This window comes from Ambystoma mexicanum, chromosome 14 (assembly GCF_040938575.1).
Source record: "Ambystoma mexicanum isolate Mex_15411 chromosome 14, UKY_AmexF1_1, whole genome shotgun sequence".
Classification (NCBI taxonomy): Eukaryota; Metazoa; Chordata; class Amphibia; order Caudata; family Ambystomatidae; genus Ambystoma; species Ambystoma mexicanum.
In genome coordinates this window covers 224,650,975-224,677,609 of record NC_090940.1, presented here as the reverse complement: position 1 = coordinate 224,677,609, position 26,635 = coordinate 224,650,975, and the positions used below count along the sequence as shown (strand labels likewise).

At 47.2% G+C, this 26,635-nt stretch overlaps 1 protein-coding gene and 1 long non-coding RNA gene across 4 annotated transcripts in view; one reads left to right on the top strand and one right to left on the bottom strand.

Annotated features, from left to right (window-relative positions):
- Positions 1-26,635, bottom strand: part of VTI1B (vesicle transport through interaction with t-SNAREs 1B) — a 507,368-nt gene that overhangs the window by 30,849 nt on the left and 449,884 nt on the right. Inside the window, exon 6 of one of the 3 annotated variants that reach the window (XR_011283963.1) lies at positions 7,788-7,885. The exons of the other annotated variants lie outside the window; for them this stretch is intronic. The gene's annotated coding sequence lies outside the window, so the exon portion shown is untranslated. The remainder of the gene's footprint in view (positions 1-7,787; positions 7,886-26,635) is intronic. 3 annotated transcript variants of the gene reach the window in all.
- Positions 2,246-26,635, top strand: part of LOC138527644 (uncharacterized) — a 382,040-nt gene continuing 357,650 nt past the window's right edge. Inside the window, exon 1 of the long non-coding RNA XR_011283966.1 lies at positions 2,246-2,338. This is a non-coding gene — a long non-coding RNA (uncharacterized lncRNA). The remainder of the gene's footprint in view (positions 2,339-26,635) is intronic.

The following is a 26,635-nucleotide window of genomic DNA, read 5'->3' as shown; positions in this document are numbered from 1 at the left end:
GAAATCTGAGGGAGCGCGGGGGCGGGGCCTGTATTTATATCATGACGTCCTGACGGCACGGGCACGCATGATACAAAACGAGGTGGATAGGACGCATAAGCGTCGAAAAAGTTTTCCTACGGGAAAGGGTATATATAATGTACCGGGGATTCCCAGCCTGACGACGGGGAATATTCAAAGCATGTGAATCCATGAAAGATACCAATGCTGGAGAAATGGAGTTACAGGTAAGAAACTATTCCCTTATTGCTTATAATGCAAATCTAACTCAAGAGCAGCAGAGCGCTTTACAACAGGATTGTGTCAGAATTCGTCTTGGCATTTTACTGTATTACTGTTCTTGGAGGGAGAAAAGGATTTTAATTCCTGCGGCAGGTATGGTTGAAAGACACATTTTTAGTGTTTCTTGCGGAACTGGAGTATGGTAGAAAGTACTGAAAATCTATCCAGAATCTTTAACGGAATGAATGTTAATTTTAAACCAACAGACAAATGAGTGGCCGTTTTTTCCATGAAAATAGGGCAGTAGTTGGAAGAGGGAATGGGGCATCTATTGTCAAACCAAGGCACACACCCTGCTGCTGTTACCTCGACAGAATGCTGAAAGAAGTTAACTACCCTTTTTGTTGCTACAATTAATACACTTCACATCATTATTCAGTAGTAATATCTTTGCATCCCAGACACACTTGTAAGAACATATATGCTTCAGAAAACCCATCACCTGGAACCAACAGAGAAAGGGAATATATTTATCTGTCATTTGAACCACAAGTCCATTGCCCAGGAATGTCTGCTATTTTTTAAAGATAACAACCACTTCAAACTACTTCAAAAATGTACCAAAACTATATTTTTGATGAAAACATTGATGGTTGATGTTACAAGGCTCGACTGTAATAAGCCCTAAATTAATGTTGCATGGTATTGGCTGAATCCCTCAACAAAAGATTCTATAGGTGGTTAAAAGCGAAAAATAAATAAAAATCTTACCAAAATGTAAAAAAATAAAAAAAAACAATTTGCACAACCTATGACAAGGTGCAAGGACTTTACTTTTTGGGTTAAACGCCACGACCAGATGACACGCACTAGGCATTTTGCATGGCACCATCACATACATGCATTTCCATGCAAAACGACAAAGCTAAGATACTTCCACGAGTAGACCGATTTTGAGGCGAAGATATATTGACAATTGCGATATAGTATGGAAAGTAGGGAGTAAAATAAGAATGTACTACTTTAAATCAACCAGATACATCTTAGCATGAATTTCACAAGCAGCAATCCCATGCATAAGCCCTTTGTACCTCTGCCTGCATGCTCAAGTGTATTCAAATGACTAATTTTCCCATCCCACATGATGTTTCAATCTACAACGAAGTGCTCAGAATAAAATGCTTCTGCGGCAATGAAGACACGTTCAAAAAGTCCACAGCTTGTAGTTTATACAGAAAAAGACTAACATAGTATGGAATTACTTATAGAAACACTAGTTTGGAATACAAAAAGCAATAGGATCCAATCGAGGTGGAGCTCATGGGGAGAGTTCGGATATGGTTAGAGAGGGGAAGAAGTGTAGGGGTTAGAGTTTTGGGTAGAAGGATACTGAAAAGGGAGGTGGAAAGAAGGGATTAATGAGCAGTGGCAACCTCAGTTTCGTCCACTGCCCTAGAGACATCCGCGGCCGTATTATCAAGCAGATTGATATTATTTAAAAGCACGCAAGCTTTTATTTCACTGTGCCAGGTTTTAGAAAATGGGTTTTTAGAAATTGCATTTTATTTACTTGAACTAATTTTACTTAGTATTGTAATTATATTCATTCAGAAGTTCCTGCATATCGCACATAGCCCTTTCCTTGGAGTTTAGAACTCCATTTCCCGGCTGAAGCTGCGGTGCGCCTCAGTGTGACAGCATTTCAGGGCGCCCCAGGCTTTAACTGGCCGGCGTCAGCGCAGATACATTGTTTCGCCCACTGTTCTAGAGACATCCGCAGCCATATTATCAAGCATATTGATTTATATTGTTTTATTTCACTGTGCCGTCTTTTAGAAATTGGGGTTTTTAGACATGTCATCTTACTTTTACTTAGCATTGTAATTTTATTCATTCAGCAGTTCGACTGAAAGCATTTCCTGCAGACCATACCGTCCTCGGAGTTTAGAACTCCATTTCCCGGCTGAACCTGCGGTGTGGCTCAGTGTGACGGCACTGCAGGGTGCCCCAGGCTTCAACTGGCCCGCGTCAGCGCAAAGCCTGTTTAGGCCTGTTTGCGGCCTGAGTCTGCGGTCGGCGAGGGAGTCTGCCGCTTTCGGGTGCGGCGCATCGGGAGGTAGGAGAAGCAACTTCTAAATGGAGACACGAGCAAGGGATACATATGTTGCACAATATTAGATTCGATAGTAAGGCATTGCACCTTCTGAGGAATGGGAAAGGCTCGTTATCGCTTCGTGCTAAAAAAAAAATGTGCGCTCTGGGTATTGAAATTACAAGAGCCAATATGATACAAGAAGAACCTGTAAATAATTTGGGCCTCAAAGCTGGACTGCTGAATGTTAGATCAGAAGTGCAAAACGCAATACTTTTCCTTACAGAAACCTGGTTCAGGGATACATCACACGTCATGTGGCACACCCTATCACCAGAAGGTTTCTCAATGCAACATATTGATCGCACAAGGAAAATAGGTGGAGGAATTGCCATTATTTACAGATCACAAATAAAAACCTCACATTTTGAAATCTTGCAATGGTACATATTGGCAGAAATAGGACAGATATCGACATCACCAAATAGTTCAATTCAAATATTATTAGCGTACAGGCCCCCGGGCACTGCCAGTACATACCTAGAGGGACTGGATCAATACCTTATTAACATAGGGAGTAGAATTGTGGCTTCCCTTTTTTGAGAAGTACGGACGTGGGACTTGAGGCAGTTGAGGCCTGAAGGGAGGAGTGCCTGATCGCACTGGACTCCTAGGAGCTGCACCTTGATAGGGGAGGCAGGTTGCGCGGGATGGGGTATGTCAAACGGGCAGTACCGAGCCCAAAGCTTGAGTGTGCAAATGACGCTGAAGTCCTTAAATGTCTTATGAAGCATTAATCATGAACCCTGTTGCTATTGCAGAAGCATCATGCTGACCCGCATCCATGGGGGGGACGGTGGGGGGCAGGCAGGGAGGGGGAAATAGTTTTAATTGTTGTTAGGAAGAGAGATAGGTTGAAAGCTCTGTAATGTTATAACTAAAATGTCAATAAAAACTTTGATTTTCAAAAAACATAGGGAGTAAATACAATGATATCCTCCGTCTCTGTGATTTTAACATCTGGCTAGAGTAGAACTCAGGACCAGATGCAAAACAACTATTGGAGATCATGCATTCGCATGATCTAACACCTCTTGTTGTTTCAGCATCTCATAATCTCGGCCGTTGTCTGGATATACTACTGGCAAGAGGAAAGGGAATTATGATGAAGGAAACATTGCCCATTTCCTGGTCGGACCATCATTTGAGGTTGTTCTCTGTGGAGGGCAAGGGACCCCAAAAGAAACCTCTCTGTGCAAACAGCTTAACATTAAGTCGCAAGCCTACAGAACTGGAGAAAATCTTGGGAACAGAGATGCAAAAAGAACTGGCTTCTAGTGAGTCAATAGGGGAATGCGATGCTCTGTTCAAACAAAGGACCCTGCTTATGAAAAATCTTTTTACCTGATATGCACCACTTAGAGTTGCAGTAGCAACAAAGGCCTCTAAAACATGGTTTACCTCTCAGGTACTCGCATTAAAGAGCATGTAGAGGAAGGGAACGAAAATGGAGGAAAGAAAGAACCCTGGGAAGTCTTAATAAAGCTAAAGATATGCGTACTAAATATAAAATAGCAATCTTTAAAGCTAGCCGCAAGAACTTTTTCGGGTCATCTCAAACTTTATCAGTGAAAAGAATAAGCATTGTGGTAAGGAGGATTCAGTAGAACAGGCAAATGCTTTTAAACATTTCTTCCTGGATACGATTAAGGCTATACAGGGAAATCTTGCAATGGGAAGAGAAGCAGAGGTAAGAGAGACATGCAGTCACTTAGATGTTGGTCCGAGGGGAGAGGATGATGGTACACTTTTTGCCTCTGATTTAGTTACAGAGGAAGTCCTACATCCCCTCATAGCAGCTTTAAAATCGACCAATGACCTGCGTTTTCCCCTTCCAGCAAGCATGGCTAAGCGATTAGCACCAGATATGACATCATTTATGACAGTTCGTAAATATGTCTTTGAGCCAGGGAACTGTCCCAGATGAACTCAAAATGTTTATCACCACGCCATTGCTGAAAAAGGCTAATTTATACCCTGACAACTTTAAAAATGTGGCAGGCCTCCCATGGCCAGGAAAACCTTTAGAAAAGGTGGTCACAACACAGCTACAGAAATTCGTGGACAGAGAAGGCATCCTGGACCCCTTAGAATCAGGTTTCTGTCGGACATACAGCACGGAAACTGCCCTGGTGGCGGATATGGGACAGACTGTTACAGGCAGGACACCAAGGAGAACTGTCTCTCCTGGTAATGCTGGATCTATCTGCGGCCTTCGATACGGTGGACCACAACATTCTTATTGAACAAATGTGGACAGTAGGAAAGGTGTCGGGAAATGCCCTGAAATGGTTTAGTTCATTTTTGTCATGTCAACAATAACAGTTGAAACTGAGGGGTTTTCTCTCAGGCCCTTGCGGGTAGGTGGAGTTCCACAGGTGGTATCACTTTCGCTGCTGCTATTCAACCTCTATCAGTGCCCCCGAATGGACATACTGAGAAGGCACAACGTCAGATTTCAATCATATGCAGATGAGACACAGCTGTTCATCAGACTAAAGAATATTGAGGAATCTTTCTCACAGGTGAACAACTGCCTGAACAAAGTCAAAGCTTGGATGTCTACCAATTGGCTTCAACTTAATCCGAATAAGACAGATGTGATCTTGTTTGGCCCAAAACAGCTAACTGAGAAAACAAGTGCCCTCCGGCACCAGTCTTTTTGGGATCAGAACTGAAATATGCATCCACAATTAAGAGCTTGGGATGCATATGGCAGAGCAATCGGAGCTTTGATGGTCAGGTGACAGCAAAAGTTCGAGCCGCTTTTTACACCATTAGGTTGCACCGTCAGGCTCTTCTTTACGTCCCAAAAAAAGATTATGCTATAGTAGAGGGAGCTTCAATAAACTCAAAATTAGACTACTGCAATAGTTTATTGATGGGGGTGCCTGCCAATCAAATCCATCCTCTGAAAAAGGCACAAAATGTGGCAGTGCGACTGGCATTTGAAGTCAGAAAGTCAACACGGATATCAGGCCTGCGTTGATCTCTCCATTGGCTTAGGGTGGAAGATCGAATAAAATTTAAAACAGGTTGTAGAATATTTAAATGCTTGAAAAATTTAGCACCAGGCTATTTGGTGGAACAGATGTGCCGTTATCAAGCATCTCGGTCACTGAGGTCAAGAGACAAGCATTTGTTAATGGTTCCATCCACTAAATGTGTGTCTAGAGGAGACTGTAGACTATCAGCCTTCAGCCCAAAGCTCTGGAATAGCCTCCCTGTGGATCTGAGAAGCACTGAAACGTTGCCAGTTTTTCAGAAAAAATGAAAAACCTATAGAGAATCATCTACCGGATAGAGAAGAAATAGGACTAATCACATGATGAATCGATGGAGCTATGCTCTTGGACCTAACAGCTGCGCTGTGATTCGATTCAGTTCATGAAACAAGCGCTATACAAATCTCAATCCATCAATCAGAAGGAGGGATTAAGGAGAATTGGCGACATCTGAACAAGGTGGAAACAGAACTAACCAGGTAAAGTGCCAACATAAAGGGGTGGTAGGAGAAGAGAAGGTGGTTGGTGAATTAGGAGTCAAAGGGAGAGGAAAATAAGGAGACTGTCAGTGACTATTAGAAGGTTGGAGACGAGAAGAAGGTAGGTGGCAAACATCAAGAGGAGGTAATAGAACACAAGGAGGTTGGTGGAGAAAAAACCAGCAGCCGGTAGTTAGCCAGCACCGGTAGGTATGAGAAGATCAGTCGGATCCAAGGCATGCGGTAGGGCGAAAATCCCTATCTGAAGGTGTTGGACCCACCATGGAAGGAGGTACGAGCATGGGCGGAGCATCGCTAAGAGACAGGACCAGTCTACTGAGACGTTTAGGAGGGGAGGCCATCAGGTCCCAAGAAACTGGAGAACTATGTTGGGGGTTGGAGAGTAAGGCTCTTCAACCCCGATTTATGCTACTGGGGAAGTTATTCCCATCTTACGGAAATGGAGAACAACCTATTACTTATGAAAGACTAGCTGAGAGACAAAAGCAGAGGGTTAGAGAAACCCTGAAGCTTTAGAGACTGGTAGGGAAGATAGCAGATGGTGTGGGAATCCCCTTACACCCTAGGGGCAGACTAATCAGGAAGAGGTGTGGGAAACCCTCAAGCCGCAGATCGCGTAAGAAAGCAACGAGTGCTAGGACCTGGATGTCGCAGATGGAAAGAGAGGAAGGGTGCAGAAACCATGAATGCCAGCCTAAATTGGCCGAGTGGGCTGGGTAACCAGAACTGTGAGAGAATCCAAGAATCCCCTTTCATCCCATGTTTAGAGATATTTCGAACAGTGTTAAACCCAAAGTCTTTACTTTGTTACTGCAACTCTCCTTTTCTTCCCAAATGTATGCTTTGTGTGTGTGGAACTCTGAAATAAAACAAAATCCAAGTTCTTTAAACCTGGTCTTGCTACTATCAAGTCCAGATGTCTTGACCATTTAGCAGAACACATGAAACCACTCTGCAGGACAATCTTTTCCTAGGCAAAGGTCTGCAACCTTTGGCTCCCAGACGTTTTGGAATGCAACTTTAATTTGCAACAGCCAGCATAATTCATAGTGGGATATCATGGGAGTTGTCCACGGTTTACAGACACCTGTCCTAGCTCTGGAATATTGTAGTAGATTCCTCTACTTCTCAGATAACATTCAGGATGCACCCATTGTGGGACTTTCTGCACCCTCTTTGGACATGCTTCAGTCCATCACAATGGTTGTCATGCAGTCCATTTCATCTTAACCCTTCTTGGAAGTTTTAGCTCCCCAAATCACGGACAGAAAAGGTCTACAAGACCCTCCACAGATACTGGTCCAATAAGATATTCCAAAGAGTGGGAATGCCTACTTGGGTGGACTCAGGAGGAAAACGCACTTAACGGTTCTCCCTTTCATCCTGCTCTAGCCCACATCACAATAATAACAATAACAGACTGTTCCTGGATTGTCAGAAGCATCAGACTCACATGCTTTGTTGTGCTCTAGACACACTTCTTCACATAAGCTACCTGGAGCCGATGGCCATTTTCTTAAAATTTTGGAATTCTTCCTTTCTCCCATCCAGGAAAATTGTGTTCAGATTTTCACTGGCTACATGATAGCAATGCTTAACTTAATCAAAACCAGGAGGTACAGGGTCTCTCTCATTCCATTCTGGGAATGGTGACTGCTGAAACATACGTTTCCAGTAGCATCCACTCTAGAAGGAGAGAAGAAAATGAAATCACCCGCATCCCACACAAATGGGATACAAGGTAATTTGTCCAATTTTCCTGCAACAGGGTTTCCCCCAGATAGAATTATTCGCAATGGATAACAAATTTCTGCATCAGGACTATGCATCACACCAAAGAATAGGGCTCCACTCTCTCAAGGTCACGTTCATTAACGATTGGTGAGAAAAGTTATTTTATGCCTTTACCTTGTTTCCTCTGCTTTGTCGAAACTTGCTGCTTCCCAGGACTGTTCAGAATTTCCACTTATTGGCTTTGACAGATTTGGTTCTTGAACGTTTTCTTCCTTTAAAGGCAAATTTCAGCACTTCTATCCCAACAGTCTGGTGCAGTTCTTCACCCATCCCTTCCACTGCTGTATATAACATGCATGTCTAGAAAGGACTCCATAAGAAGGAAATTCAAAAGCAAATGGCTGCTATTTTACCACTTGACCCGCTGTTATGATATTAAACCATTGAAAGCCTCCTTGGACAACATTCTTGTATGACCTTTCTAGAATCTAGAGGCATTCAAATTTAATCCTCCAAGCTTTATCTTTCTACTACTGTGGCATACTTAAATAGGCCAAATTAGACTTTTTCATTATGCAACAAAGCAGTTAAAAGACACTTTAAGGGTTACTTCATATGTATCCCTCTATCAAAGATCGAGTCTCGGTGGGGCGTCAATGTTATTCTAGCAGCTATTATGCACAGGCCATTATAAGCAGCAGCTCTTGCCGCAGACTTTCTTAATTGGAAAACAACATTTCTAGTACTATAACTTCAGCTAAGCGAGTGGGAGATTAGCAAGCTGTCTCTTTGGTAGACGCTTACATCATTTTCATTGGCCTTAAAACGTGCCTTCCTTTATTCTAAAAGCTTCTCTCTGAATTTCATTTAAGAAGAACAAGTTACTTAACTTATCTAGTAACGTTCTTTCGACGGGATGTTCCTCCGACGTATTCCACATCTATGACAGGTAATGACCACAGCTGTGCTGCTTCGGAACATTTTCGGCAGAGGGCGTGGGCGTCCTGCGTCGACATCGATATGTTGTTCCTCGAGGGCCTCCGTTGAGGTTCGACGTCACCGGATGTTATATATAGGACGCACGGCACCCGTAGCCACAGTTGTAGTTTTTTCCCTTGAACATGTGGCACCAATCTCCTGCCAGTATGACTGCAGAAAGCCTTGCGCAAACATAAGCTGCAATCGCATAAGAAATTCTGTAGAGGGGCAGGCTGGGAGGGTGCGATGTGGAATACGTCTGAGGAACATCCCATCGAAAGAATGTTACCAGATAAGGTAAGTAACTTGTTCTTCGAGGGGATTGTGTTCTCCGACGTATTCCACATCTATGACAGACTCCCAAAGCAGTACCAACGTATGGAGGTGGGAAAAGAATTTACAATTTTTGAATTTTAGAATGCCTAATCAAATGGCTTAATAGAGGACTGCCTTACCAAAGGCCAAATCCTGCCCATGGATGAAGTCCAAGGAATAGTGTCTCACAAAAGTATGGACAGAGGCCCATGTGGCTGCTTTGCAAATATTGCGAATCAGAACACCCCTCTGTAGAGCAGTGGTGGCAACCACACCCCTAGTAGAGTGAGCCCGTAAGCCTACTGGAGGGTCCTTTCCCGCCAAACGGTAACACTCAGAGATCGTCAAAATGATCAATCTAGACAAGGTCTGTTTAGAAACAGTCTGACCCAAGCGCCTTTCAGCATAACCAAAGAGCTGATCGTCCACTCTGAACTGGGACATCCGTGATGGATAGAAACTCAAAGCTCTTCTAGGATCCAACCTATGGAGCCTCTCCTCTTCCTTACCAGGATGTGGAGGAGGATAAAAACAATGCAAGAATCACCTTCTGGCTCAAATGGAATTCCGACACAACCTTTGGAAGAAAAGAAGGCCGCACCCGCAGGACAACCCTGTCCTTATGGGACACAGTAAAGGGTGGCTTGGCGGAAAGTGCCTGCAACTCACTCACTCACTCTGCGTGCACAAGTAACCGCAACTAAAAATACAGTTTTAAAGGACAACAGTCGCAACCGACAAGAATGTAAGGGCTCAAACGGAGCTCCCATTAGGAACTTAAAAACCAAATTCAAATCCCATCCCGGCACCTGAAAAGGCAACGGTGGAAACACATTAGTGAGCCCTTTTAGAAACTGAGAAATCAAAGGGATCTTAAAATAAGAACATTCCTCAGACGAGTGCTTAAATATGGACAGCGCCGCCAGGTAACCCTTAATGGTACCCACTTGCATGCCCTTGTGGGCTAAAGAAAGCAAAAAAAAAAACAAAACCAAAGAAATGGAACATTGGAAATGATCAACATTCTGTACCCTGCAGCAGTCAAAGAACTTTCTCCAACGGCAACGGTACAGGAATTTCGTTGCGGACCTTCTGGCCGAAAGCAACACCACCATCACGTCTTCGGTGAGGTCCCAATCTTTATACCTCAACCTTTCAGATACCAAGCATGAAAGCTGAGAGACTTGAACACTGGATGGAGAACCCGACCCCCCTCCTGTGAGAGCAGATCGTCTCAGTAGGGAAGACAGCGTTGAGGGCAGATGGACATGTCTAGACGGTTCGGGTACCACGCTCTCCTGGCCCATGCCGGAGCAATGAGGATCATCCAGGAACCGAACCTCCGTAACCTCTGCAACACTTGCGGAATGACGGGGACTGGAGGAAACGCATACAGCAGTGGGAAGGACCACTCCACTATGAACGCGTCCCATAAGGCTCCTCTTCGAGGAAATTCCTGCAAACAGAATCCTTCGCACTTCCGGTTGACACTGGTGGCGAAGAGATCCACTTGTGGGATTCCCCAAAGGGCGAAGATCTCCAACAGAACTTCCTGAGCCAGCTCCCACTCGTGAGAGACCGTGCTCTGCCTACTCAGAGCGTCTGCCGCCGCGTTTTCGTCTCCGGCCAGATGAACTGCCGAGATCAAAATTTCCTGCTGGATGGCCCAGAACCAGAGCTGCATCGCCTCCCTGCACAACAGGAGTGACCCTGCCCCCCCATTTTTTGTTGAGGTAGTGCATGGCCACCGTATTATCCGTCATAATCAGGACATTCTTCCCCCCGCACAGACTGCAGAAAAGCCTTCAGGGCTAGCCTGACGGTCCGCAGCTCTAACAGATTGATGTGGAGTCTGGACTCCGATGGAGACCAACGGCCGCTGGCTGTCAACTCATTGGCATGAGCCCGTCACGATCGTCACCTCTGGCCAAGGTTGCCAAAATGGAGCTCCCTTCATCAGAAGATCCTGTGCGACCGAGGGCGGAATCTGAACGGAAACTGACATCCTGCCAGAGAACTGCGACCACTGCATCTTGAGAGCCCACTGCAGAGATCTCATCCGCAGCCTGGCCTCTGGCAGCAGGAAAATACAGGATGCCATGAGGCCGGGCAACCTCAAGAACTCGAACGCCGGGAGACTCTGGGCACATTGAAATTTGTCCACCATCTGTAGAATGTGATGAGCCCTCACCTGGGGAGGCGAACACTGCCCCAGGGATGTGTCGAGCACATGTATTGGAGCCGCTGGGTAGGTGTCAAATGGGACTTCTTTAAATTGAGGGAGAAGCCCAGCTTGTGAAGGGAGTGGCAGGTGACGGACAGATCTAGGGCTTGCTCGGGAGAACGCACCATGATCAACCAATCGTTCAGGTAGGGGTAGACGTGACTCCCCCTTTCCTGAGATACGCTGCCACCACCACCATCAGCTTGGTGAAGACCCTCGGAGTGGAGGCCAATCTGAACGGCAGGACCCGAAACTGAAAATGCAAGTCACCAACCGCGAACCTCAGGTACTTCCTGTGCTTGGGATGAATCGGCACATGAAAGTAAGCATCCTTGAGGTCGAGAGACACCAACCAATCCTGAAGTTGAAGGGCCTGGAGGACTTGAGAAAGAGTTACTATCTTGAACTTGTCCATCCGTAAGAGTTTGTTCAGCCAACACAAGTCCATGATGGGTCTCAATCCCCCGTCTTTTTTCAGGATAAAAAAATAAGGCGAATACCATCCCTTGTCCCTCTCCGCTACAGGCACCAGTTCTATGGTGCCTTTCTCCAGCATGGATAGGATTTCCTGCGCAAGGCGCCGATCCGGACGCTTCAAAGAGAGCTTCCTCGGTGGATTGTCGTGAGGCCTCTGCCAGAAGGGAAGAGAGTAGCCGTGGGTTATGATCTCCAGAACCCACACATCTGAAGTAATGGTTCGGCATTCTCCAAGATGCTGCGCAAGTCTGCCCCGAACCGGCGAACCATGGGACATGGCCTCATGACTGAGCGGACGCGGCTGCAGCAGTGCCTGAGGGCAAAGAGGCAACTGCCCGAGCGGCTTTGGCACCTCGAGTACCTTGCTTTCCACCTCTGGTACTCCTACGGTGGCCCATTTGACTGGCAGCTCCTCTCGATCTACCAAAGGTAGATTAGTACCGAAAGGAACCTCCCCTCCATTGCTGTCCCCTAGGACGAAAAGGCGGAGGTTGACGTACTGCAGCGCTCAAAGACTTCTCTGCAGCTTTGGAGGTCTGCAACCTCTCAAGGCTCTCGTCAGCCTTGCTGCCAAACAGATGGACACCGTCAAAGGGCATGTTAAGATGCCGGGATTGCACATCAGGAGCAAACCCCGACTTCCGCAACCACACAAACCTGCGTATCACGGTGCTCGCAGCCATGGACCGGCTGACACAGTCTGCCGTGTCCAAACCCGACTGAACGGATTCACATATGGCATCCTTGCCGTCTTGCACGAGGGCTAGAAAACCATCCCTTTCTTCCCCTTCGGAAATATGCTCAGCAGCCAAAGATGTACAATTCCACAGCGTGTGAGTGAATCTCGCCAAGGCACAAACGGAGTAGGCTGCCTTCGAAGCCATACCCCCAGATGAAAATACCTTCTTTGCCCAACTATCAAAGCGCTTATCGTCCCCATCAGGAGGGATGGTAGGGTACTTAGCCTGCTTCGCCGGGGCCGTAGCCGCCTGCACCACCAAACTCTCTGGAGTAGGGTGCATCGACAAGTAGCAGGGATCACTACTGGCTGAGAAGTATTTTTTTGGAAGTGATTTATTCACTACCGGGATACTCTCTGAAACAGTCCAAGCCGCTGCCACCCTTCTTTGCAAAGCCATGTGAAATGGCAACACCGGGTCATTGGGTGGACCTTGGTCCAGGATGTTCGTCAGATCATCCTGATCAAAATCAACAGGTGGAGCAGACCACCCCAAGTATTCAGTCACCCTTGACATGAGACGCCTATATGAGGATTCGGCATGCTTCCCAGGATCAGGCCTGCCAAACTCCACCTCCGGAGAGCTGTCAAGACCACTGGCGTCATGCAAGGACTGATGAAGTAGCTCCATCTGACTGTGTCCAGACAAAAGGTCATCAGGAACATCTATCTCCTCATCAGACCCTTCCTCTACCTCCAAAATATAATCCAAAGGCTGGAACAAATCCAATCTGGGAGGAGGAAAAGAGTAGGGCTCAAAAACAGGCCTCACAGACTTACTGAGAGCCTTCCTCAGAGTTTCCACAGCCCTCCGGGGCACCTCTGGCAAATCCTCCCCTCCACAAACGGTGTCGAAGGCGCCGAGGGAATCGGCATCGACGTCGACTGAGGCACCGACGGCGTCGACAACTTCTTCGAGAGCGGAGCCCCGAGAGCGTCCTTCGTCGACGCCTCCCTCGAAAGCTTCACAGGTTCCGACGGTCTCGATGGCATCGAGGACCGGGATCTGGCATGGCTATGGCGATCTCCATTGTCCGAGCGGGACCTGGACGGCTCCCAATGATCGCGCCGACCACCCGAGCCCGAAGGCGTGCGAGTGGTGGACCGAGCCCGTTCCCTGCCGGCTTCTTTCGAAGGCGCGGCCGGAACTGTGCCTTGCGATTCGAAAATCGCCATCATCTGCTGGCGGAATGCATCCCATTCGGCCTGCGATGAAGACTTGGTGGGAGAAGTCAACCATCTGGCGGAGTCCTCCGAAGAGGACGGGGAAGGCGACCGGTGATGGTGCTTCCTAGAATGCCTCGAAGAGGCAGAGGAATGGCGGGAACCATTCCGAGACCCCCCCTGGAATTTCGCCGACGCAGAGAGTCACCCCTCGAGTCATTGGTCGAAAGCCCAGCGGACTTCGATTTATGGGGCTTAGACATCCTAGCTACCTTTAATTTCTTCTTACGTTCCCACAAGGCCTTCGACGTCAGGGACAGGGACTGGCAATCATCGCAGTCGTCGGTGGCATGGCTTTTGCCGAGGCACCAGTGGCAGATGTCGTGCGGGTCCGTGATGGACATTTTCGAACCGCAGTCCAGACATTTTTTAAAGCCAGACTTCGGGGTAGTAGAAGAAGACATCACTATCAAAGAGAAGAATCGAGCACGCCGAGATTCCGAAGTAAACACGTTTGCGGAAAAAGCTGAACTGAGGCTACGGGCGCCGTGCGTCCTATATATAACATCCGGTGACATCGACCTTCGACGGAGGCCCTCGAGGAACAACATATCGACGTCATAGACGCAGGACACCCTCTGCCGAAAAATTTCCTTTGCAGCACAGCTGTGGTCATTATCTGTCATAGATGTGGAATACGTCAGAGGACCCAATCCCCTCGAAATAGTTTTTTTCCAGTCTTCCACCCTTGTTAGCTACACTTTTAATCTGCACAGTTCAGACATGTCTAGGAACCTTCAAATTTATCGCTAGAGGACCACATTCTTCAGGAAAATCAAACCATATTTTTGTTACTTATGGCATTCTTTTTCCAGATAATAAAGCAGCAAAAGCTATGATTGTCATATAAATGTTGTCTTGCATCCCCCGTGGGCTTTCGGCGCATTATAAATACATAAATAAATACAAATTCCTCAATCTTAACACTCCTCAGAGACTTCATGAAGACTCCACCAGAGCCAAGGCAGCATTTGTGGCCTTACAGAAGCTTTTTCCCACTGCAGAATGTTGTGGGAAATTTAGCTGGGCAATACCTCATGCTTTTACTAAGCATCATTCTCTGGATGGATCTTCGAGGAAAGATGCAATCTTTGGCCAAGAAGTCTAGTGCAACCTCTTCACCGGAGCCCAGTTTAGGCATTGGCTGCCTCCTGCACCCAACATTTTGGTTCTGTGCAATCTGGTTACCAACCAGTTGTCAAGGAGGGCGAGGATGCCAGAGAAAGAAAGAAAATCCCTTATGAGGATTCTGACACTCAGTCTTTCCTCTCCCCCTCCTCTCAACAACTTCACAGTCACCCCTTCTAAGAATATGATGCGCTTCATCCTTCACAGAGGAAAACAAATGTGGCAGACATTAGGAGGTGACAGTTGGCGATGCATGGGTAGGTGTGGGGCAGGGAGCTTGAAGGGAGGCTCACGCATACTGGTCCCATTCTACATTTCCTAAAGTGATATCTGTGACAAGGCCAGTTTCCTGGCCTTTGCAAGAAAGGGAGGCAGAGGCTCCCCACAAAGCAGCCCAGACCCAGCCCTAGCACCAGGGGAAGTGACAACTGGAGAAGGGCTGGGGCTGCCCAACCCCTAACCCACTCCCTTGTGCCAATTTATGTGTTATGTGATGAATCCTATGGACTCATCACCGATTCCCTGACGGTAACCTCCTCCAATGTGGCCAGGGAACGGCAGTCGCTACCTGATCCTGACCCTGGGGGTAGTTATATGAGGGAGGATCACAGAGGATGGGACAGCCACCGGGGAGAAGGGATGAGACACAGTTTACCACCCTTTCCCTAACAAAGACCTTATAACATCTAGTTCTTGAGGGCTTGTTGTCATCCAACAATTTCCCCTTATGAAATTCAGAATCACCTTCCCTTATGCCACTCTAACCAAAGCTCCATGCATACTTCCAACATTCACAACACACAGAAAACATAATTTGTTTCTAACATTTCTGTATGTAAAGTTTTTGAACATCATTTTGGAAAACCAACTGCATCAGTGGACTTCAACTCCCATAAAGCCTCAAGAACTGAGACGAAGAAGAGGAGGGACGTGTTAATACAGATGAAGCAAAGGCCAAAGACCAATGTGCAGACTAGTTGTTCCATTCACAATAAATTGCCCGGGACATTTTAAAATGGCAACTGCAACATTCAGAAAGGCAGTAAAGGAGAGAACCACAGAGCAGAAGACGGGCACTGTTATGCAGCAGCTCACGAATGTGAATTACAGACACGGCATGGCGGGAAAGAAGTGCGGCAGGCATACCTGAAGGACCGCAGTAGCACAGAGAAGCACAGCATAGATCCTGGTGGCACGGTCGAGTCAGGAAGTTGTGTTCTCCGGTCCTGGCCACAGAAGGAAGCTGGCGCGTAAACCCAGACCTCCAGGGAATGCTGAAGAGACGCCTGCATCACCTGGGAAGCCAATCCAGGGAGGAAGCTACACCGCAGAAGCATAACATAAGTTGGGGACGCCACAGACTAACAGTGAGTCGGCCCAGAGCCATTGGTGAGACTGGGGCATACCAACAAACAAGAAAGCAAGTAAATGAAGTAAGTGAGATTGATATTTTTGACAATACTCAAAGGCGATTTAAACACAGGCAAAACGTAATGTTAGATCAGGTTTATAGTGACATTTTCGAATGTCACATTTTCAAATGCCTTATTCTCGAATGAAAAATGCCGGAAAAAAAATGTCGATTTTTTACTTTTTTTTATTTATTTTTAAATGGGGGGTTCCTCCCAACCCCCCCGTTTTTTTTATTGACCTTTTTTTTTACTAACTAAAACAAAAAAAAATATATAAAATAAAGAATATATTTGGATTTTTTTTTGACATTTTCTTTTTCGACAAAAAGACATTCGAAAATGTGCATTCGAAAATATGACCGGATACCGTTAGATCAAGGTTTAAGAGAAAGAAGATTTGAATACTGACAAGAAAAAAGTGCAACAATGAAATCGAAGTACATATGCAGAAATGTCAATGTGGGAGAGACCTGAAGAAAGTGTTACCCTAAGCAAATACATTGCACAGAACAAAGCAGATGCTGATGTGATATATTGAAAGTAACAGTAAAGTCAATAGAGAAGTCCTGGAAAAGAGAAGGTACCAGGCAGCTGGCATTTGGGGGAAAGATAACTGGTGGAGGAGTATACCAGGGGATCTGCAATCCACCGAAATTGTGAAAAGACTGAACATTGTGGCAGGATAACGGGATCTAAGAAGGTCATAAAGAGAGGCCTTAGCAGTCAAACACACCAGGCCTTTGAAAACTGTATGAAGAACTTTAACACTTGGGAAAGATGCCTGGCAGGGAAGTATACCATGGATTCTGAAGAGCCACATAAGAGGACTCCTGGCAAAGGAGTCTAACAGGTAATCCACTAAAGAAGAAATACACCCAAGAAGTCCTGGCAGTCAAAACTACCAGGCGGTTTGAGAACTGTGGGAGGATACCTGGTAGTGCAGTATACCAGGGGATCTGAAGAACCCATGAGAGGATTCCTGGCAGAAGAGTATGCCAGGCAATCCAACAGAAGTTGTAAAGAAAAGCTAAACAGTGATACAAAATACCTGGCAAGGAGGTTTTTACCAGAGGATCTGAAAAGTACAGCAACCAATTCTTTAAGTTTACAGAACAAGAACTTTGTAAATTCAATATAAAGATACTGTTGTTCAAGAAAGAGACTTTTGCTACAAAGGGCATTGATGGATGTTTTGAAAGATGTGTGAACAAGAATTTCTGAATTCAGTGTGACCCCCTCAAGGAGTTGCTGGATAAAGAGACACTCTTGTAATACAAAGAAACGGTTGTTTAAAAGAGACACTTTCACCATCCTGCATGGAAATCCTGGGAAAAGAAACTATCCTCTGGTTTCAAGGATTTCTACTTGGAAAATATTTTTGGGATTTATTTTTTTGTTTTGATTATGAACACATTTCACTCAACATGTCAGAGATATTTCCTTGCATCCTTTGCTGTTTGTTTCTAGTGCGCGGGTCAGTTTAGGAGGTTTGGGACACAAGGACGGTTTCTAAGTTACTAACTACACAGACTGATTCTTATTTGCTTACGTAGAAACCTCATTTCTTACGATGGGGCTAGAGAGGCGTTTTTCCAACCCATTTCTTTTAAATAAAATGTCCGACAATGAGAATACTGCAGCGTTGCATCCACTTCTCATTTCTGAGCCCTCACAGTTAGCTGTACACATTTGTTTCACACCAAGCCTCTATGTCAAGATGCTGGCCAGTTTTTTTCTCTTTGTTGCAGAGAAGAGGAAGTGGAACGAGAATTCATAAGAGCAGCAACACATGAGATCCAGTGTGAAGAATCATCTACCAGCAGCCGAGAGCTTGCGACCAGGCTATCAGACAGAAGCCCATCCTTCTCCTGAATAACATTACTGGAAGAGAAGGAGCAGAGAATGAGCACCATTACAAGATATGCAGGTGGCGGCTGCATAGTTTTTTTTTTTTTTAATTTATTTTATTAATTAACAAACAATACAAACCAAACTTGCAGTGCATACATTAACATTTCAATTATGCGTCACCTGATTTTGTTCACTGCTTCCCATATCCCACCCCCATTACGAGCCCATTCCCTTTAGTGCTCTGTTCCGGCATCTAGCGCCGGGGTGTTCTCTTCCATAGGTTCCATTGGGTCTGAACTTGACCCAAACAATTCTGCTATTAATGATTTCCATGCCATCAGGGTCTCTGTCTCCTCCTCCCCGCCTACATTGCTAGCTTCCTGCCATACCATGGTTTCTGCCTCCGCCCATTTCTGCAAATCCTTCCACCATACCTCCACTCTTGGTTTGTGGCATGTCTTCCATCCCATAGCAATCCTTCTCTTTGCAAGCGCTTATGCCAGGTCTTTTAGTTTGCTCACATGCTTATGTTTCTGCGGCCTAGGGAACCCCCCTAACAAGCAGGCCCACACAGTATCCACCACAATCTTAATACCTCTTTCTGCTAGCTTGTGTGCCACTTCGCTCCAATAGCGCTCAATAACCGGGCATGACCAAAACATATGCACCATGCCCACATTCTCTTCATCACACTTAGGGCATGCCTGCCGTCCCACATTTTTAAACCTAGATATTCTTTGGGGTGTCATACGCTCTATGCGTGATATACAGCTGCATCTGCTTTAGTCTAGCATTCCTGGATACCTTCCTATGATAAACCTGGGCCCGTTCCCACATCCCATTGTCCATCGGGGCTCCCACCACTTCTTCCCACTCTTGCCTCAACTGTACCACCTCCTTCCCCACTTTGAACATCACCATCTCATATATTCTAGATATCTCATGCTCCCCCCTCTGCTATGTCATATATCAAGTCTATGGTAGTCTATGGTAGCCTCTGGTCCCTCCTCCAGTACCTCTTCCGGCCAAGTTTTCTTAATTCTCTGTACCAGTCTATGATACGTTATGTACTGGCCTATGTGTAACCCAGTGTCCTCCCTCAAAATCTCGAAATCCATTATGGTCCCCTCTTGCCATCCATCTCCCATGGTCGCTATCCCAACCAGTTCCCAATGGTTCCTAATTAACATCTGTAATTGCTTTTCTCCTCCCGCTAGTGCTACCAATGGTACCTGAGTGGAACATGGGGACAGGTTCTTCATCATTTGGCAAGCCCTATGCCACATCCTCCACCCAAGCACCATCATCTTGGGACGCCCCTCCACCTCTGCCCTGGGCAGCCACATGATTTCCCTTAAGTAAAATGGGGCACAATCTTGGCCAAACAACCTGGACTCCGAGGTGCTCTCCTCAGAGAGCCATTTAGCCACGTATTGTAGCTGGCTTGCTACATAGTAGACGTCATAATTAGTCAGTTTAATACCCCCTCTCTCATAAAAATTCTGTAGCTGCCAGAGAGCCACTCTGTTCCGTGCCACAGGAAGTCCCTACACATGCCGTCCAATCTAGTGAAGAACTTCTTTGGTATCCAATACGGGATGTTCCCAAAGTAGTGTCGAAGCCTAGGCAAGAGCACCATCTTTAACATCGCCCCCCGCCCCATCATTGCTAAGGGCAGCTTTACCCAGAACCTCATACAATTTTAGATTTTCTAAATGGCTAACCCAGGGTTACACCTATGCTTCTTCCACCGTGTGGTATACATCTATCCCTAGATAGTGAAATGTGCCAGCCACCCATGCGATCTGTAACACCGGCAGTTGTTTCAGGGGAATCCCTTTATATCCACCCAGTGGGAACATGCTGGACTTCCGAGGGTTCACTGCTATGCCTGACATCCCCACATATCCGTCCATTACCTCCAGGATATATTGGAGGTTTTCCTCCGGGTGTCGCAGATACAGCAGCACATCGTCTGCATATAAGGATATCAGGTGTCGTTCGCTCCCTACCGCGATGCCCATCGTGTCATACTGTTGTCTCAGGTAGATTGCCAAGATATAGAGCATAGGGGACCACGGGCAACCTTGTCTGGTGCCCCTGCGGAGTTGACACCTTTCCGATATCACTGCTCCAGTCTTAACCCTGGCAAGTGCTTCACTGTACAACATTTTGGCCCAATGTAAATATCCAGGACCCATCCCATAGCCAGCCAGGGCCGCCAGCAACCATGGCCATTTGTCCGAGTCAAAAGCATTTATTGCGTCTAGGGACACAATTGCCAGTTCACCATCAGTCTCGTTTCCATATTCAATGGCTCTATGGAGTCTTCTGAGATTATAAGAGATATTCCTATTGGGGACATAGCCTGTCTGGTCCTGGTGTATCAATTTACTGATGACCCTCCTCAGTCTATTCGCCAGAACAGCCGTCAGTAGTTTACTGTCTCGATTTAACATTGACAGGGGTCTGTATGAACCACAGCTTTGCCCGGACTTATTAGGTTTGGGTAGTGGCGTTTTGATCGCTTCTCTGAGTGACTCTGGCAGTCTGTCCAGCTTGTATGCCTCATTTAGCATATCCAGCAGAGGGGGAAGCACTTCTCCTTTAAATGCTTTATAGAATTCACTTGGGAGTCCATCAGCCCCCGGGGTCTTACTAGTGGGCAACTGTCTCACCACCTCCTCTAACTCCTCTAGAGTGATCGGTGCATCCAGTTCCTCCCTTTCCTCAACACTAATCTGTGGCAATCCCATGTCCTCTAATGTTTCTGCAATCATCACGCGATTATCCTCCGCATCATCTTCATATAGCCGCCCATAATAGTTTGCAAACTCCTGGTTAACTCCCTCTTGAGTGTCAACCACTCCTCCATCTTCCCTTGTTATAGTTCTAATCATGGGTCTCAGGGTTTCACTCTTATATAGCCATGCCAAAATCCTCCCTGGTTTATCCCCTCCCGCATGCTGTCTCACTATGTATTTTTTGTAATTGAGGTTACATAGTCTCTCCCAGTGCCCAGCACATTTATGCTGCAGCCTAAGAATCAATTCAGCGTCTTCTTTAGTATTATTTCCTCCCTCTAGTGCCTTTTCCAACTCCCCCTCCGTATCCCGGAGATCAGTCAGTATCCCCCCTTGCAGTCCTTTGGATTTCGCTATAGCTACCCCCCGCACCACAACCTTGAAGGCCTCCCACAATGTGCACGCCAAGTCCACACAGCCAGTATTTATATCAAAGTAGTTGATCATTTCCTCTCGCATATCTTCTCTAAAGAGGGGGTCTCTCAGCGCCTCTGTCCTGAGGTGCCAAATCAGTATCCTCGCCCTCGGAGGACGATATTGCCATCCAAGGATCAAAGGTGAGTGATCCGAAAGGACTCACGCCCTATATTCAACGTGCGTGATCTCTGTTAGCATCTCTGGTGTAACAAAGACATAGTCTAGCCTTGTATGTAACTGCTGCGGGGCAGAATAATGCGAGCAATGCCTCTCCTGGGGGTGTCTCGCCTTCCATGCATCTTCGAACCCAAAATCATTCAGCAGTATTTGCAGCGCTCTAGCAGCTGGGGCAGGTCTGTCCATTTTCCCATCTGATCTATCTACCTTCGGGTTTAATACACAATTAAACCCCCCCCCCCCAGATCACCGCACTTCCCACGCACATGCTGAGGTTGTTACACAATGTCTTAAAATATGCCGCTGTATTTTGGTTCGGGGCGTACATATTTACTACGCTTATCTCTTTATTTTCCACCAATCCCCTCATGACCATCCTCCCGTCCGTCTCAACCAGCGTTTGTAACAGCTGAAAAGGGACATGTGGCGCCACCCAATTCACACCCCTAGCATACGCCGAGTATGAGGATCCCACAACCGTCCCTTTCCATTTCTTCCCAATCATCTCCATCTTGTCTCGCGTCAAATGCTTTTCTTGCAGTAGGGCCATGTCTATCTTCTGCCTACGTAGGTATAACATCACCTTATTCCTCGTCAAATAACTATTGAGCCCCCTGACGTTCCAGGTGATTACTTTAAGGTCCCCCGTTGGCATGGTGAAGTCCCCCTCCTCCCTCCTCCCGGGCAGTTCGAATCCGACTGCAAAACTAGTCTATGTGGGCTTGTTTCCCAACTTAAACTCCCCTTAACTAACACAACAAACTCCCCACGCCCCCTCCCTCGCTCCATCTTCCCCTCCCTGCCCCAACAACTCCCTCCCCAACTGTTGCCCAGCTCCATCCCTGGATCTCAGGCACCCCCGCATCTAGCCCTTTCTGTAACTAGCCTGTACTCGTGGCTCAGCAGGGTAAAAGAAAAGCCCTATTGGCTGTCTTACTACTAGTTCTTGGGGGTAGGTTGCTTCCGTTTTGCTGCTCCTGATTGCTTCAAGCGCACTACGCCTACCACTATCCCATTTACTTGTATATTTAATCCTCTATATTCTAGTCCAACAGAGACAGGAAGTCCAAAAATTACCATAATGTGATACAATTGTCTCTCGGTCTTTTACTAGGACTCCCCCCTCCTTTATCCCCTCGAAATTCCCAGCACCTCCATCTCACTCGTCACGTTCCAGATGATCTTGCTCCTCATTGCGCTCCGGGCAACCCTGCAAGTCCAGCCATGCTGCTGCTTCCTCTGGGGTGTCGAAGAAGAACACTCTACTTGTATGCAGTACCTTAAGCTTCGCAGGGTTCAAAAGCATGTACTTGATCCCTGCTGTGCGCAGTCTCCTCTTGACCGCCACATAACTGTATCGCTGTCTCTGTACCAGCATGGTGTAGTCAGGATACGCCGTGATGTTGGTAGAAGCCCTTTCTATCGTTCCACCTTTACAGAAGTACTCCAGTATCTTTTCTCTGTCTTTATAGCTTAAAATCTTCGCGATGATCGCTCTGGGAGGGGCCCCGGGCCGCGGTTTCCTCATCAGGGCCTTGTGTTTGTGTTCAACCGTAAACCCTTATGAGAGCTTGTCTGCTCCCATCTCTTGCAGGATCATGCTCTCCATGTAATCCGTGGGGTCCTGGCCCTCCTCTACCTCCGGCAGGCCGACCACACGGATGTTGTTCCGTCTAGCCCTTCCTTCCGCCTCTTCTACTCGGTTTTCAAGATTTGCCACCAGTTGCTTAAGTATATGGACCTCCTTCGCATGGTTCGTGCTGGTGTCTGGGTTGGTTTTCACAGCACTCTCCAGATTGCTTGTCCTGTCCGCCAGCGCTCTGACATCCTGTCACAGCTGAGTGACTTCGATTCCAACCGCATCGATCTTGTTCTCCAAGGCCGTTCGTAGATCCGCCATTCTTGTCGCCCATGAGGTTCTCAGCTCTGTTATGGCCGCCAGGACCGAGTTGTTTTCTCCTTCGGGGGTAATGTCCATTGAAGCTGCCTGTGGGCCCTTTTGCTGACATCGCGTGGGCTTGGCTACGTCTCCAAATCCAGTCTCTCCGTGTCGTGCCAGCATGTATTTCAGTATGTCCGTGGCGCCACCAGGTCAGTTCGGGCCCAACCACTCCATCTTCGGCGGGTTGCCACCTGTGTTGGCGCGCACTATGCTGTCCTCCGAGTGGGTCGTGTCCTCCCACGTACCTTATCTGGCTGTCGTGGTCAGCACCCCGTTCGCTTGTTCCCTTAGGTCGCTAGGTGCTCCTCTTTCTCCACCACCAGTGCAGTTTGTAATGTGTCCAATGCTACGTGTTCACCCCAATGCCTGCTGCCGTTCCCCTTACCGTCACACCATCCGGCAAATGTCCAAGAAGAGCCAGCCCGTGGGCCGCTCCTGCTGCTGAGATGGCAGTATACCCAAGTGTCCGTTTCGCCTGGCAGCGCTTTGGTGCACTCCCAGTATCCTTGTGTAGGTCCCGGTTACTCTCACTGCCCACTATGTTAGTACAGTTCCTGGGCCCCCTCTCATAGAAGAGCGGGCTTCCGGCGCGCTCCAGGCGCTAATGCATCACTACAGTCCGTGGAGCACAGCTCCCAACTAGCATTATAACAGGGCTGCATACAGATCAGAGTTTTTGTGCATCACTGCAATCGGAGGATGTTTGCTGTTGGTCTCATGCACTTTCATCCAATGCGGCTCGCCACCATCCTTTCCATACCGAGCTAACGTTCTGTGTCTCTTCGCCCTGCACTCGCGCCCGCTTCAATGTCGGCCACTATATTCAGCAAATGTCCGGGGCCCCGCTGCAGTTATTTATGAGCCGCTCGCGGCTGGTGTCTTCCCCACGGATCTCGCCGTCGCCTGCAGTCTGTGCCTTCCACTACATCGATTGCGAGCGGCAGGGAGCCGCGCGAACACCAGTTGCCTGTCTTCCGTGACACGGCAACTGTATCCCTTATGGCGATCAGCTTGCCCGCTCAAGCTCCGGAGCGCTGCCACATTGTTGCTATGAAGAAATATCAGGTGCACGCTTTGGAAACAGAGCGTCGCGCGTCCTGCGGCGGCTCACTTCTTTCGTTTTGCACTGCCGTTCAACTTCCTTCGGTCCCCTCCGAGGCTGCGGGCACAATCCCTTTGTTGTCTGCCATCTTGGAGACAATGTATCCGCACGGCTGCCTGCTTAATGTTCTATTTTCTCCTGAGTGCCAGGCTCGATTCACTCGCCTTCAGAGGTTGCTGCAGGGCGTTAGTTCAGACGCTCGTATCTTCATTTCTGGAGCGCATGATGAATTGTTTTTACGCGTAGTTTTCAGGATCATTGTCGGATAGGCAGGAGCTGCGCGAGAAGGCACGTCCTATTACATGGCTCGTTAGCCACGCCCCCCTGTGGCGGCTGCATAGTTCTGCCATGGAGCAGAAGACAGCCTCTGCAGCCAAAGGCACCCACCCTCGACCACAAGAGACTCTTTGGAAGGATGCAAGCCCTCATTACACCGGGACTTACCTGTTGGGCCATGGGAACAAGGCCTGATGGCACACACTCTAACATGGCCCCAAACGGCCCACGATTACATTTGTTATGTTATTTAATGCCTTTTTCGAAAAGTCTCCTTGTAAAGACTTCCCCTTGCACCTATACCTCCCAAGAGGGCAGACAGAAACGGATTGGAAGGGGAAAGCCGGCCAATTAGGGCAAAGGGAGGGAGATTTTAACCGGGACAGGAAATAGGAAGTATGGGTTATCCAGGTGAGGTCAGCAATGGACGTGGAGATGGACCAAGAGACCAGCAGAAGGGAGGACGAAGACAGAGTGTGGAGGCCTTTATTGGAGACCGGTGTGGTATTGGTTTAGTGCAGGGTTTGGCAACCTATGGTTCTACAGAAGTTTTGGGTTACGACTCATGCCCAGCCAGCCTCATCTACCTGTGAGGGTTTTTAGTCCAAAACATCTTGAGAACTGCAGGTTTCAGACCACTTGCTTAGCAAGTGCAGGGGTACTATAGAGTGAGTGTGCATATTTGTGTGGAAGGTGTATAGAAGTTAGTCTAAGATGTAAATTGAAGGATACCGAAAGAAAAGAGGGCATTTGTGTAGTGGAGTGGGATGAGGGGAACAGTAGTTGAAGGAGGAGGAATAGTTGTGGGAGGATGAGTAGTAGTGGGAGTGGTAGTAGGTGGAAGCAGGGAGGATAGCTCAGGGGCAACACGTTTGTATTGAAACAAGACAACACAGAGCAACACAGGTTTGAATCCTGGTACCCCGCTTAGAAACTTGTCTCTGGTATTAAGCGTGTTGTAAAAAGATTAATTAAGGAGGAGTTGTAGTTGTAGGGGGGAGGAAGAGCAGTAGTATTGTGGTAGTAGTAAAATGGAAGGAGGAGATGAGATTTAACATCAATGGGTGGTGGCAGGAGATAGGAGTGAAACAGAGGGATAAAGGGTTGGTGGGGATGAGTTCTGGGTAGAGTTTCCCGTTCTAGAGGTTTTTCTAGAGTATTTCTGCAAAACATAACTGAAAGCCTAAGAACAATTGCCCCTTTTCTCCAAAATCATAAAACTCCAACTGCAGTCCTTGGGCTCTGTTACTTCATACCATCAGCTGATCAAGCTACAGTGCCAAAACAATCTGACAGGTTTGTGGAGGAAATGTAAATGCAGGTGGGCCAATTGGTGGAGGCTTTCCATACAGAGAAGCAGTGCCCGATTCCAATGTAAGCAAAGCCAAAATGCAATGGACGAATCAGAATTATTACATGTTATTTTATTGGGTTTTATACAATGCTCCCTGCTATTTACATGGTATCTGGGCACTCTTAATGTTTTGCTGAGCAGCAGGCTCTATGTATATTAGGTATGCAATAGGTCTGTGAGAGAAATTAATCCCTCTAACCTTACCCAAGAAAAGGGTAATCAAGGCTTCCAAGGCAGCCTCTCTGTGGATTCGGAGGCTGCCATGCCGGGAGACAAAGGGACAGGCACAACTGGTTTTCTACAAACCACTCCGCACCAACGCCCAAAGACTTTGGGGTGCTCTACATAACTGGATTTTACTGCCACAGGAAGCCGGCTCAGGTGAACCTGTTCCAGACATCATTGGTCTAATCAGCTATCAGTTACTGCAGTATAGCTAGGCGTGTTCTCGTTCTACCAAGATCCGTGTTGATCTTATATGTGCTTGTTCATCATTTTAATTGCACTTTGAGTGCACAGTGTTTGACAGTGCCTTTTGCCTGGGGGTTAAAAGTGAAAGCTTGTGTTTTGCACAGCTGATGTCAGTGAATCATGGGCACTGC